Source organism: Fukomys damarensis, unplaced genomic scaffold (assembly GCF_012274545.1).
Source record: "Fukomys damarensis isolate Sample0158 unplaced genomic scaffold, DMR_v1.0_HiC HiC_scaffold_17, whole genome shotgun sequence".
Taxonomy (NCBI): Eukaryota; Metazoa; Chordata; class Mammalia; order Rodentia; family Bathyergidae; genus Fukomys; species Fukomys damarensis.
Genome location: NW_022900929.1, coordinates 81008559 through 81023068, shown reverse-complemented (window position 1 = coordinate 81023068; position 14510 = coordinate 81008559). Strand labels below are relative to the sequence as shown.

Here is a 14510-nt window from a genome sequence, read left to right as displayed (position 1 = left end):
CTTTAGAGCCGGTGTGCCTTCAAATCTTGCCCATCCTGCTTTTCTGTGGTTCTGTCCATTCTGGAGAGCAATGTGTTTAACAGATGTGAAACAGATTTTACTTTACATATTTTTGAAACTACAGTTATTACGCATATACAGCCTTAGCACTGCCTGGTGAACAGAAATTTGTATCAGTATGAATAGTCTCTACCTTTGCTAATCCTTTTTGCAGGAATACCTGCTCATCTTAATATCAACGCAGCTACAACAGCCTCCGATTGAGCGTTAGCTGCATGACATCTCTTTTTCCATTCCTTTACTTTTAGACTGGCTGAACCTTCATATTGTAGATGTCCCTTCTTCACAGTGCTTTTTTAAAAAATAAAGTCTAACACCATTTGCCTTTCAAGTCTACCATTAGTCTCTGAAGTATCCGGCTATTAATCAATCACATTTCTTTTTGTCAAGTTTTTCTGGCTGATCTATATTTCCCCTTTCCTAGTTTCTTGTGTTTTTAAATAAAGTAAAGTTTCCAAGCCACTGAAATAGACCCACTTTTTCCTTCTCTGCTAGGAAAGCTGTTACCTGGAGCTGCTGTACCATGACAGCTGTGTTCCCCAAGTGGCCTCAAACCCCGTTCCTTCCCGGCTTGCAGGCTCTTCTAGGATCAGCTAACTCCCTAAGGAAAGGGACTGTGTCCCTCACCTCAGAGCTGGGTGAGCCTTCCTCACCCTCCCAATCAAGGCCATCCGCTGCCACGCCCAGTGACCTCAGGCTCAGGGTAGAGAGACCACCCACTTTTACTTCAATCTCTTGAGAGCCTTGCTCTTGGACCCCAGATGCCAGGCATGGCAGAAGCCTATGGAGCAGCCCTCCTGGAGAGAAAACCACGGCCCTGCCCAGTGGCCCAGCCGATCTCAGCCAAGCCAACAGTCAATGCCAATTTTTCAGACACACAAGTGAGACATCTTGAAACGTGTCCCCAGTGATGTCCATGGCACAGGAAGGAGCATGGTAAAATGGCCGTTTCGCGTACTTTTGGAGAGCTTCATTCCACAGCAGTAATGATCATCTTATTCATGTCTTCCTTGCTGAAATTCTGAGCCACTGTGGATGATTCACTTTCACTGACAAGCCAACAGCTCAAAGGTAACTGCTGTGATTGTCCCTTCCCTCGGAGTAACACCGTATTAACGGGCACAGTGGAAATCAAGGTTCCTTAGATCCCGGCACGTGTTCGGCATCTCTTTACCTCTCTCTCCTCCCTGGCTGTGCCTACAATGGAATAATTCTTTTCTGTCTGACAAAAATGCCCCACAAAAATTCTTTCCTCTCGTGGTAGTGAATTTTATTTGCTTATCTATTTTTCATTCCTTGAGAATACTTCCATTGAGTGATGGTTCTAGGTTGCAAGTTGCTTTCTTGTTTTGCTTTTTGTTTACTCGAGGTATTGTTTTGTTTGGGAGTTTCTATTCTTTATGCTAAAATGTCAGCTGTTGGTCTACTGCTCATTAAGATAAAAGTTTACTTAACAGGTCCTTTTTCTTCTCCCTCCAGTCTCCTGTTAGCACTTTTAGCATTACATGCCTATGTCGGCATTATTTTTTAATAAATACTAAGGGTTCTACAGGACTTCTTGAATATCAGACATAATACTTTCTATCAGTTCTGAACATTCTCAGTCATAATCTTTTCAAGTATTACTTCTACGACATTCTTCTGACACTCTTATTAACTCAGGGAATCTCTTAATGTCTTTTAGAGACAGTTCTGAATTTTCCATTTTTATCCATTTTTGTGCTTCATTCTGGCTATTTCTTTTGTCCAAAATTCCAAACCTACCTTTCAAAGCACAAATTCTCCTTTTGCCTATATCTAGTCTTGTAAAGTATTTTTCCAGCTTTTTATTAGTACATGTTTATAGTACAAAATGTTCACATTTTTTGTGGGCAGTTGGTCCATACACAGAACACATTTTAATTCTTTTTTCTGTCCCCTTTCCCTCCCTGACTCCTTCCCCACCTCCATCTCTTGGTCCCCTTCCTCTTTCAGAAAAATCTACTCCCTACTTCTTATCATCTATTCTTTATTTTGTTCTTTACTTATACTTTGGGTTTCTCACATAAGAGAAACTATGTGACATTTAAACTTGTGTGTCTGGTTTTATCTTTCCTGACGGCCGAGTAGTACTCCTCTGTGTGGAAATCCTGCATTCTCTTCATCCCTTCCCTCTTTTGATGGACTCATGGGCTGCTTCCAAGGTTTAGCTTTTGAGAATTGTGGACATGGGCGTGCATGGATCACTATAATCTGCCTTTAATTCTTTCAAAACGAGATCTTTTGTAGTCTTAATTTCATGTGCAGACATTTCTCAGTAATCTCCCCCCAAGTGGAAAATACCCTAATTCAGAGCTGCATTCACTACACCTGAGCCTCTATCTAGGCCGCTAACAATGCCAGAGACACCGCGGCTGGAAGGCAATAGTCCGCGTAGAATAATGGGGATGTGGCCTCATGGAGCTGTCTATTTTTATACAGAATGAACTTTTATAAATGGTCTAAAATGGGGCATCCCTACCCCATATCGAAATTACTTTTAAGTAATAACTGCAGTATACTCTCTCAAACACACTCCTCTTTTTAAATGTAAAATAAAGTTCATTTTTGTTCTTAATTCTCCCAACTATGACACTGAGGCTCTGGGCCACTGATTTCAAGCAGTGAAACGTCATCTCATCTACATGAGAGGAGAGGATTTGATTTGACCCGCAAGATAACTTTTCCAATCACTCAATTACTCACAGTCCTGAGGATTCCATAGTCATGACTTGGATTGCTATGTGTCTTCACATAGACTTTCCTCCTTAATATTTATTAAACACATCAGAACCAGGTCTTACTAGACATCTTTTGCTAGAAGAAAACTACAGCTCAGAGAAGTCAAATACCCCAACCACAGACGCCGACTTGGAAGCGAATAACCCAGCCATGAGCCTGGGGATTTGGGAAGCCAGAGATCAAATCGGGAGTTTATCTGGGGGAGAGAGTTCACTTTAATTCTACTTCTAACAATCTTTTCAACAAGTAATTCCTATAAAAATTGTTGAAATACGAAACTTGAGAAGGAAGGAAGGTAATCCCCCCACAGCCATTACTTCTGAGTCACAAAGATAATTTGCAAAGCCATAAAATCCAGCTGCACAAGGGATCATTGAGAGGCCCCAGCCCACACATTCTATTACAAAGGGTGACATTAGACCCAGAGAAACAAGAGAGCAGAAAGAGGACAAAAACAAGAGCCAAAGGTGATGGGGAAAGAAAGCTATACGCGTGTATTTGTTTAAATTGTGATTTCTTATTTAGCAAGCTGTTTGGTAATAATAGTTACCGGATTTAATTGGATATTATGGGACCGATAACACAGCAACTATTGTGCCAATTACAGAATTAGTTGTTTTAAGGGTGAGAATCTTGCTGAAGAAATACAATTTGCAACTAAGAAAACACATTACAATGCACCAATGGAGAAAAACATGCTTAATAATCCATATTAAAAATGCATTTTAGAATTTTCTAAGCAAGGTATTCTGTTAGAAATAGGCTACCCATGGTGGGCACCTTTTCCTTATTTCTTCTCGTTGCCTCCAAGGCTGCTTCAGACCCAAGAAAACAGCAAGAGGAGGACGGGAGAGGCTCAGAGCAGGACCGGGAGGAGCTCCCCAGAGACAGACCCAACTCAGAGGAACCAGGGCGCTGTAAGCATTCACGACATGATTTTCCCCATGTTTTCCACACCGAGGATGTGTGTGGTGGTGAGGACGGGGGTATGAGTTGGGATCAGTGAGAGTCAGATGAGGAAAGGGCCTGTCCCAGAGCAGAGAACGGCTGAGTCCCTGCTCCCAGAGGGAAGGCAAGAGACTGGGGGCTTCAAATCCCCTTTCAGACTTTGATGGAAAAAGAACCCATGAGCACATTTATGTGTCCATCGCTTGGAAATTAGTCTCTAACACCGTCGTGTTGGGAGGTGGTAGCCAACCAGGGAATATTCGTTAAAACATGGATGCATGGCAGGAATAGCAAGGAGGCTTTTCTTTGACCCAGACTTAGTTACTTCTGATAACAAGTTGCAACACAGTCGACCAGACTGACATCTCACAACGGCTGCTTAGTACTCTGTGTGTGTCTGTGCATGTGTGTGAACGGTGTGAGGTGTGGGAGAGCGGGTGTGGACCGCCCACCGGGCATACCATACCTGTGCTCCGCTGCAGGCTCGGTGGTGCTCATTTGGCTTCCCGTGGACGGTGTCCACCTTGCAGAACAGCACAGAGAGGACCAGCATCCTCCATGGCTGGATGCCCTGCACCTCCCCACAGTCTGGGTAGAGATCAGCGGCCAGGCTCTCCTGGATCCTCTCCCAGGCAGGAAGTGGGGAGACACAGAGCAGAAGTCACCAGAGAAGTGGCAGGGTAGGGGCACAGGGACACGAGGCAGGGCCTGCTCCTGTCCCTGGACGTCACCTGTCTCCTTCAGGCCCTAGCTCGGGGCCCGAGTGCAGCACGCTGGTCACTCAGAGAGTGTGGTCATGCAGGTCCAGCACCCTGGGTTACCATCCATCTCACCCCCCAGACTGCAGACCCCAAGGGAAAAGTGGGACAGTGCCCTCCAGGACCTGAGGGACACAAGAGCCAGCTTCTACGTGTCTGCTTGGCTGGGCAATGCTGGAGTCCCCAGGTGTCATCCAAACCTGCTGTCCTCCCAGAGTACAGGAGCCTCACAGAGCCCCGTGACCAGGTCAACCCACGAGGAGGCTACAGCTGAGGGACAGAGCCCAGGCTGCCCCTGAGCCCCTCATCTTGTGACGGGGACCCCGCTGTCCCTCACAGGAAGATGACAGCTCTCCAGGACCCCAGAGAGCAGGCCAGAGGCGCCACCAGCCCAACATGCCTGACCGGTTGCCTGGCTGCCCCAGCTCTGCTCCTCTATAAAAAGTGGGTGCTCATGGGTTTGCTGCAGAGCAAACCACAGATCTGATTTACAAAGTGCATGTCTTACAGAAGCACTGATAATGGAAAATAAGAGATGACCATCACCAGGATCACTATGGCTCCATGCTCGGCTCTGCATTAGCCCATTCCGTGTCGTTTATATTTTATTGTTTAGTGGTACATGCTAGATATACATAATGATCACATTTGGCATAGAGAATTTGCATCTGTGTCTCTTTGTGAGAAGTGGAAAGTGTAAATAAAGACCAAATGTGTACTAGATATTATGACCTAGGCACTATTTGCTGTGTAAAGTAAACCCCTGCAGCAGTGGATATATCATCTGCATTTAGAGATCAGGGAACTAAGCAAAGCCAACAATACTAAGATCTATAGTTCTCCAAGTTCACTGCAATGCTGAAGTCCTAAAAGCTCACCAAGAAAGAAAACTACTAAACATGTAAAGCAAAATTTGACCTGAACTGGCAACTCTGAATAGCCTTAATTTCTTCCACTTGAGGAAATACTGGTTCACGGCAGTGTAGAGATCCTGATTGTTTAACTATCAAACCTTACCAGGCCCCGATGGGCTCTCGCACAGGCTTCACCTGTGGGTGTGGTCGCCTTTCCAAGGTTCAACTGTCCTGAGTTTCTAGACACAGTCCAACCTGCTTCCTCACCAACTCGCGCTCCGCTCACTCCACACACACACACACACACACCAGAAAGGGACGGAAGTGGGCGGAGCAGCCGCGGGCCGGTGAGGCCAGAGGCTGCGCTGCGAGCAGAGTGACACGGACGTGTGTGACGAGAGAGAAAGCTTCTGAGGACCCGGCCGACGGTCAGCGCTACAGCACTTGCCTGGTGTGGGCGAGGCCCAGGCCTCACCCCAGCAACAAAGGTGAGATCTGAGCTAAAGTGACTCCTAGTTGGCCGGCTAATGACCCCAGAGACTGTTGTGCACCCTTCCCTTATCAAACAACAGGTACCGAGGACACAACATTCAATTTTGGCCTTAACCTGTCAGGATGGAAAGCTTGGGTCAGCACCCTCAAGGACCAATTATTGTTACGTTGCTTGTCTTCATGTTTGGTCCCTGCATGGAAAAATGGAGCAAGGGGTAAGGAGTTACTCCAAAAACAAAGGGAGGAATGATGGGAAAACTTTTATAAATAACCAAAGTCCTACAAAATGTTAGGAAAATGTAGGATGACTTCTGTTCTTCTAACTGAAATCTGCTTTGTTTAGTTCAAAATTAAAAGACACTGGAGGCATTAACTGTAGAATGGGACAGCTGGCCTCATCCTGAGATAAAGGCACGTCAAGACCCCGAGCTCCAAAGTTTTGAGAGCCACATGATTGTAAAAGTGTCGAGATGCAAAGAGCAATCGTTTAACTTTGCTTTTCTGACCTTGAACATCCTCTTCCCCTGGGCTAGCACGGATAGCTAGACAAATCTTAAAGGTTAAACTCCCTAACGACAAAGAATTGCTGTATCTGGATTAAAGTTAACTGCCTTGTGACCATGATTTGTATATCTGTAAATGAAACGCAGCCACCTGAATGAGGTCATGGCTGTAAACCCTATAAAACCTACTCACAGTCCTGTAAGAGGGCTTCACTTCTCTTAGAGAGTAGAGTCTGCACGTGTGAAAGAAACTTCTTTCAGTCTTATCTGTGTCCCGGTATTTGGTGTACTCACTGGCTTGGTACAACAACTAAATGGTTCTGAGAGGAAAAACCCAATTTTCCTGTGAGCTGCGCTGCCTGTGGCCTTCCACATGCTGGCTCTCCCTCCTGTGTCCTTGGTCCTAACTACATCAGGGGCCCTGGAGGGCCCTCCAGGTGGGAGGAGCTGGATTTCCAAAGTGCTTGGCTCGGCCTGGAGCACAGGAGGGCTTAATGAGACTGGCAGGTGGAGAGGAGGAGCAGGTTATAAATAGCTCTGGGCACATCCGTCCATCTGGCCTGAGTGGCAGTGCAGGCTGCCCCCCAGGGCCCCGATGCCCCTTGCGTCTCCTCACCACCCAGAGTCAAGGCCGCCTCAAGACACCACCTCCCTTCCCAGGACCTCGAGTTCAGGTCGCCCTGGCTGTTGGGTGCCCTGAGGCACTGCCCCTCTCCCTGAGCAGGGGACCGACTCTGACCTGGGCAGTGCCTGGCAGTGGCGCAGAGGTGGCCCAGGCCTCTCCAAATCTGCACCAGGACATTCAGGCAGGGATGTGTCCCCAAGGTGACTTTATGACAACACAATCCCCCCCTAAAGTGAAACGTCCTGTGAAGAACACAGGGGAGCAAGGGATGCTGATGCCCTATGTCATCCTAGCACTCTGGGAGGCTGAGGCAGGAGGATGTCAAGTCTGAGCTTAGCCTGGCCATTTCGTGCCTTAGCAAGGCCCTGTCTCAAAACATTAAAAGAAAGGGGAGGGGCCTGGCTGGGCATGAGGCTTAGTGAGAAGGCCCTGGGTCCAGTCCTCAGTGCTTAGAAATAAGACAGGAAGGAAAGGGCAGAATTTCCATGTCCCCAGGCACACCCGTGACATGCTGTGAACATCATGAAGGGCTGCAGAAGCTGAGGACTATAAAAGATAGAAAGGCGGTGATGGAGAACTTGGAAAGAGCAGAGACGGTTCATGAGTTCACAGCACAGTGCCAGTACAGAAGACCACACAGCCTCCACCAGCCCTGAGGTTCTGCAGCTCAGGGTAGCCCCCATACCTCTACCGTGCTCAGCTCAGCTCAGCTCATCCTGACTGAGTCCTGCAGGCAACGCCCAGCACACCCAGGCACAAGACACTCGCGGGATCATGGAGTTGCTGGCTCCAACAAGGGTTCAGTCTGGCCGATGCTGGGACGGCCCTGTGTGCTAGCATGTACATGTGCGGGGCTAGCGTGTACATGAGCATGCACTCACGCCTGACGTTCGCTTAGTAAATGGCAGCACAACACGCATCTCATGTGCTCTTGTGCATGACGACTGCTGCACCTTTATCTACAGTGCCTCAGTCCCTCCCGCGGCCACCTCCCTGAAACTGTTACTGTCTGATCCCGTCCTTTGCTCACCTATGGATCAAGTAGAGAGAGATTCGGTTGGGCGCCGTACTGGTTCCCTCTGAACACAGGCACCCAGGGCTCTGCACAGTCCCTGTGCTGTCAGTTTTGTTTCAGTCAGCACAGTCCTGCCCCTGCCCACGACAGCAGCCGCCCAAGGCTGTGCTTACAACCACGGTGACGCAGAGTCTTCTCCACTGGACAGATGATTTCTGCACAGACCACAACCCGGGCTTGGCCAGCAAGGCCGTGCCTATGCCACTGCAGGCCAGGGGCCAGTGGGACGAGCGGGCAGCACCATCCCCGCCTCTCAGGGACTCGAGGGGCAGGAAGGACCTGGCCAGTGCTTGGAGAACCATGTTCCAGCTGCCTTGGGGCTCCCTCGCTACCCTGCCTTGGCCAGTGGTCACCCCCACGCCACGTGGCCTTCATCCCCACATGCAGCAAGCTAGGTGGCCTTCGGCAGGTGACCCTCATGCTCACTGTGGCTGTGAACAGTTCACACCGCTGCCAAGTCCAGGGTTGAGCTGTGCAGGTCATGCCTCGGTGGTGTTGGGAACGCTTGTCAGGATGTTTTGTGATAAACTAAAGTGGTTTCCACAGGGTCCCCTGAAAATCGTCCCCATGAAGGTGACAGGCAGGTACCGGACACATCCTGATCGCCACTCCCCCTTGTACTGTAGTTTGTCGCCATCCCAGAAATCACCTCTCACAGGTCTACTGTGTGGCTTCTGAGACCTGCCTCGCCTTGGGGAGCCATGTGAGGAATCCCCGTGGCTGTGAGGGCGGCTGCTGCGGTCTCCCTTAGTGTGCCGGAACACCTCCCAGCCTGCACAGGGGTCTGGGAACAAACTGAGCGCTGAACTCACAAAGCCCACCGCAGAGTCACTGAGAAATTCCTCTCCATAGTAGGGTAGGCAGAAGTTTACCCTGTACCCATCACAGTTAGGACAGGAAGAGCCTGAGCTTGACTTAATTAATCCACGACTACCCACTAAACCAGGCCATCCAGGGTCTCTTACGGACACCACAAGCAAAGCAGCCCATTCCCAGAGGATGTCCCGGAGTTCAGTGTGCAGATTAGGCTAAAGGGGTTTTTTTTTTTTTTTAAGCTTTTCTGTATTTCCTTAAATACTACTCAAGTGCACCGAAGGCAGATTAGAGATAAGGTTATTCCGATACATGGAGTTTACATGGGTGTTCATGCTAGCAAATGCCAGCATCTGTGGGTAACTAATAATTCCAGAAAAACTAGGACTGCCCTTACCTTGGTCTCCATCAAGCAGTCTTCTCAGTCTGCGCAGTGCTGTGAGAGCCTGCAGAGCCTGCGAACTTACTGAAGACGACTGCTTCTCAGTCCTGGGGCTCGCGGGTATAGCTGGTACACGGAGCCGCAGCAGGGCAGGGGCTGCACGTGGAGCACAGAGCCACAGGCCCTGTCATACTTCAGCCTTCACAGAGCCATGCGCCACACCTGCAGCCCGCGGTGTGGTGTCCAACCTGTTACCTCCCGAGGTGCCGCCTCCAGGCCCAGCACAGCACACCTGGGGGACACACGCCCCACAGTGCAGCAGACTGAGGCTCCCGGGTGTCGCTTTCCTCGGGAGGCAGCAGGGACTGAGCAGGGTAGCAGGCGGGAGCTGGGTCCTCCCAACACTGTCTCCGTCCCTATGCCTCTCTGTGCCCGGATGGGGCCATGGACGTGCACTAGCCAAAGGCACAGGCCGGTTCTCCAGGGTCCTGCTGAGCCGGGCAGGTGGTATTTACAGATGACCCCAGCACTCTGAGAGGCCGAGGCAGAGGATTGTGGCTTGGCACCCAGCGTGGACAATTTAGTGAGATTCTGTCACTAAATAAAAAAAGGAAGGGTAGGAGTGTCTTTTAGCCCTTGCATCGATTCAAACCCCACAACTCCAAGGAAAAAATCCTGTCAGGCTGTGGTATTTCTCCCATTAACAGGAAACAAGATCACAGCCCAGAAGCCGTCCTCATGGCCCAGGGGCCACTGCCCGGCATTCAGGATGGGTCCCTGCCCACACCCTGGGCCGCCTTGGCCTGGTCCGCTGTGGGACACTGCTTTGGATCCAGAGGGAGCAGCGGGAGTGGCAGGGTGGGTGGTGAGGGGCAGGGAATCAGAGGCAGGAGTGGGGGCCTGTGGCCCGGCCACCACAGGCCACTGTCCCGGGGATGCCGGACAGGCTCCTAAGGTGCCAGAGTGGAGGGCATGGCAGGAGGGCACTGGGCAGCATGGGAGGCCCAGGTGGGGCTGGGAATTCCTGGGGTGGTGGGTGGCAGCCCAGGCCACCTCTTCCGGGCCAGGAGTCCCCTCTTCAGGGCCCTCACCCGCCTGACAGTGAGCCCCGGCCCTCTCCAAAGTGTGGTGATGAGGAAACTGGGAAACTGCAGGATTTGGGGCACCTACAGCGATGGAGGCTCTGCACCTGAGCTGCCTCCAGAGGAAAGTGGACAGCACCTCCGGCTGTGTCCCTCCTTGGGGAGGGAGGAGGAGCCTCCTGGGAATTGGCCACTCTGTGGGCTTCCTCTCCCACCTGCCCTGGAGGCTAAGGTACAGGCACTGCCATTTGTCCCTGCTCCTCTGCCCCAGGGAACACGGTGCCCTGGGGCAGTGACCTGCCAGCCCAACTATGGGACGTGCCGCGGGCCCTGCTTGGGGGACACACAAAGGCGGCCAGGCTGCGGAAGGCTACGTTATTCCTGCAGCTTCTGCCAGGTGTCTGGAACCCCCCCAGACAATCCTCCTCGTGGACTCGCTCCATGCTGCTGACCCCAAGCTGAAATCCAGTTCACCTCCACGCGGCATTCCCGAGAACACGAATGAGAGAAGCGGACGTGCGTGTGGGTACCCAAAACACGCAGGAGCCCTGTCCCGGTGAGGAGCCCCTGGGCTCTCACAGGACGTGAGCAGGGCCCCAAGTTCAGCCCGCCTCTCTTCAGCCTTCCCTCTGCGGCCCCAGGGACCCAGAGCACCGTCCTTCCAACCTAGTGCGGCACTGACAAGTCCCGCAGCCTCTGGAACTGCGCCCCGAAATCTGAACCTCACTGTGCTCAGGCACTGCAGCCGGCAAAGTGGACCAAGCCAATCCGCACGCGGCCCTGAGGGACCATTCCACACCCACTCGACGACCAGCTTGGAACGTTACTTATGAACTAACCGGGGAGCTTCAGTCCGGTGGAGGAGATATTTCAGGAGAGGAAGTCATCTGCTCTCTTCCAGGGAAGAGAAGACCAAACTCACAGGTTTCCTCCCGTTCTGCCCCCACCACAGCCCCAGCCTCTCTGAGAGGAGCCAGCCTTTCCCCTACCAACAACCCCACTAGAGATCAACGAGCTTCCCTCACGACAGCTCTGTCTCCCCATTGGGGTCCAGGGGAAGACATGGGGTGTCTGTTTTTCTTTTGAGGTGCTAGGTATTGAGGGGCCTCACACATGCTAGAGAAGCCCTCTACCTACCACTGAGCTACCCTGTGGACCTTACGCCAAGCCACAGTGCGAATTCTTTTCTCAGCTCCCAATTTTGTAGCTGTCGATCAATGTACAGGTAGCTGTGAAAAGCACGCAGTGGATCCGAATCCCTCCATGATCTTGTCCAGAACAGTTAACTCCATTCGGCCCCCCGGAGTTTTGAAGTCCGTGTGCTTGGCTGGGTGGGAACTGCACATGGCTGTCACGCTCCCGGGTGTGTTGGTGCTGAGGTCCGAGGGCAGCACCCAGAGAGCCGTCCCTTCCCCGCGGCGGAGGGGGTACTCAAACAGACTCAAACAGGAGAAGGGGAGCGGAACAGAGAGGCGTATGTGCATTTTGGAGCAGAGGGAGCGCAGGGCTAGGAGTGAGGACGCTGACCAGTCTGGAGGGCGTGGCTGGGCGCCCCTGGGTAGCTGAGACCTCTGAGGTAACAGGGGACTTAACTAAGTCAACACGAGCACCTCGCCCCCCTCCCCAGCTGAGCTGAGAATGAGGTACGGGTGATGATAAGGATGCTCAGATCCTGCAGTTATTCTCTTCTCTTCTCAAAGTGACAAATGTCTTTGGCCCTGCTCTGTCTCATGCGGGGTTGGAGAGGAAGAGGACAGCGCCTTCACTGCCCTCTCCTTCCTCCTGCACTCCTACCAAGCTCCCAGGCAGCCTTGAGAGCTTCCCAGGCCTTGCTCGTATCGGGCAAGCTTGCTGTGTGGGAGAAGTTTGCACAGGAGCCCTTCCTCCTACCCTGTGTCATCTCACAGGGAGGGACTCAGACTCGCTTTTCTCCACTGCCTCGTTGCCCCTGCTCCCTCCTCCTCCCGCAGCCCCTGCGGGGATGCTAACAAGCAGGGTTTCCTGCCAAGCTTCTGAGGTGGTCTTTGGGAGCCAAATCTGCTTTATTGAGAGGATCTGGTAGGAAGGGAAGTTGGGCAGTGATTCCATTGGTAGAAAAACCTCTGGTCCAAGAGCAAAGGTAGGCAAGCTTCCAGGGTGATGGGAAGGCATTTCTTCTCTTCACTGAAGGAAAATGTACCAAATATAGAGTTATTCTCCTTCCAGCAAACTAAATTTGGAGGCGGCACAATCACCCAACACAATCGCGGTTGAGTTCATCCAGAACCAGGCCCTGAAGGAGGATGCCAGCAGAATGTGTGTGGCTGAGACCACACACCGGGGGAGGAGGGCAGAGGAAAGAAAGGGAAAAGAGGCAGCGCAAGAAGAGGCAGCGCGGGGAGCCCCTTACTGCTGCCACCTGTGCCAGGTGCTGCTCTCAGTCCGGGCTGCCTGTGTTAGTGCTTCTCAAAGGGGCCTGCATGGACGACAGTCACGGCAGCTGGGTGGAGGAGTGTGGGGTGCGGGGCAGTGAGCTGGGCTCCTCGGACGTCCAGGTGGGGATTTCTCCTCCATCACTGCTCTTCCAAGTTCTCAGGAGTCAGCTGTAAATTGCACCCCCTGATGGCCAGACACATTTCAGCTGCAGGATCTTTCTCTTAATTAGCGTCACCTTCACTCTGTTCCAGCCTATCAGGCTCCTCCAGAATCTCCCCAGAGAAGGCACATAGGAACAAATATGTTCCAAAAAAATAAAACATGATGCATGCAAAAATATGTTCAAAGACTGGATAATTATTTCTCTAAAACATTTAACTCAGAGAACAATTAATTCAGAGAAGAGTGCTCAAAACTTCCCTAAAACATACTGACAGTGAGAAGAAAAGACCACGTCCGCATGTGCACATAGTCTAGATGAGGTACAGAACACAGAGTCCTCAGCTGATCAACTCAAGCACCAGAGAAACCTGACATCAGTGCAGCAGGACATGCTTGTTTGTTTTACAGGAGTACGTGTTCAAAGAACAGGAAAATAAAACATAGAATCTCCAAAAATGCATTTTCCAAATGTAACTATTTCTCAGAGTTTAACTGAATGGTTCCTCTGATGGAACTACTGGGGAAAGGACAGAAAAGAAGACAAAATAGATGATCAAGTTGGCAAAGACAAACTCCTAAGAAGCTAATGTTGTTAAGGAAACCTCAGAATGCAGAAGCATGATTTTCCCATTTTTCATATGTTCATATACCACAAAGTTATTTTAAGCAATTTACAAGCGAGACATATTTCATTATAATACAGTAAATCAGTTACTTGGTATCGAACCTTACTGAACTTAAATAAACTTGTCTTTGTAGACAGAATGAGTCTTGTGACATGCAGCATAGCCAGTTCAACCTCCTCAGTAATGTCTGTTTATCTATAGGCTGTTATAAATAATGAATAACCCAATCTAACACCTGGATCAAACCATGCAGGCCACAGCTGATTAGTTCATTCACTGAGCAGCAGAGTTCATGAACAATGAAGAATAATTAGAAACCAGCCCTGGGAAAGTCAGTTCTATGTATGCATAGCCTTTCATCAAGACTAAAAAGAGAAAATAAAAATAAAAATATCTTGGTAAGAATCTCATTTTATCTCGATAAGGTATAGAGGAACATACAGGATTGACCTAAGTAACTGATATTACGCTATGAGTTTATGATAAAAAATAATCGAAGAGTTGGATCATTGCAAACCCAGGAAGGTATTAAGGAAGGAAAAGTCTGTCCAAGCTGGATCACATCCTCATACTTAAATCATAAAGAGCAACACTAAACATCCAGTTTAATGATCTCACGTTCTTTTTTGTTTTCTGTTTTTTTTTTTTTTTTTTTTTTTTTTTTTTTTTTTTGGTACTGGGGATTGAACTTGAGTCCTTGCGCTTGCAAGGCAGGCCACCGAACCACTGAGCTAAATCCCTGGCCCTCCACATTCTTGATTATGCAAAAGTATCAGAGCTTTTACAGTACAAACTTATATGCACATAGCATTTACTTCTATTTATTTACAAAAGCCTGTTTGTATGAAATCCTGCACTTAATAGGGTCCAGCCTTAGCACAGGCACTGTGATAAAAGAATGCAAAGATGAATTAGTCACAGCCAATGCTGTCGAGGAGGGAAGGGGAGGAAGGGG

General features: G+C 50.1%; 1 protein-coding gene and 1 long non-coding RNA gene across 2 annotated transcripts in view; one reads left to right on the top strand and one right to left on the bottom strand.

The window, feature by feature from the left end:
* Positions 1-14510, bottom strand: part of Unc13c (unc-13 homolog C) — a 377980-nt gene that overhangs the window by 337712 nt on the left and 25758 nt on the right. The window lies entirely within an intron of this gene.
* On the top strand, positions 5739-6395 carry LOC109117577. The gene is made up of 3 exons (XR_002024863.1): positions 5739-5868; positions 5953-6087; positions 6216-6395. It is a non-coding gene; the product is annotated as an uncharacterized LOC109117577 (long non-coding RNA).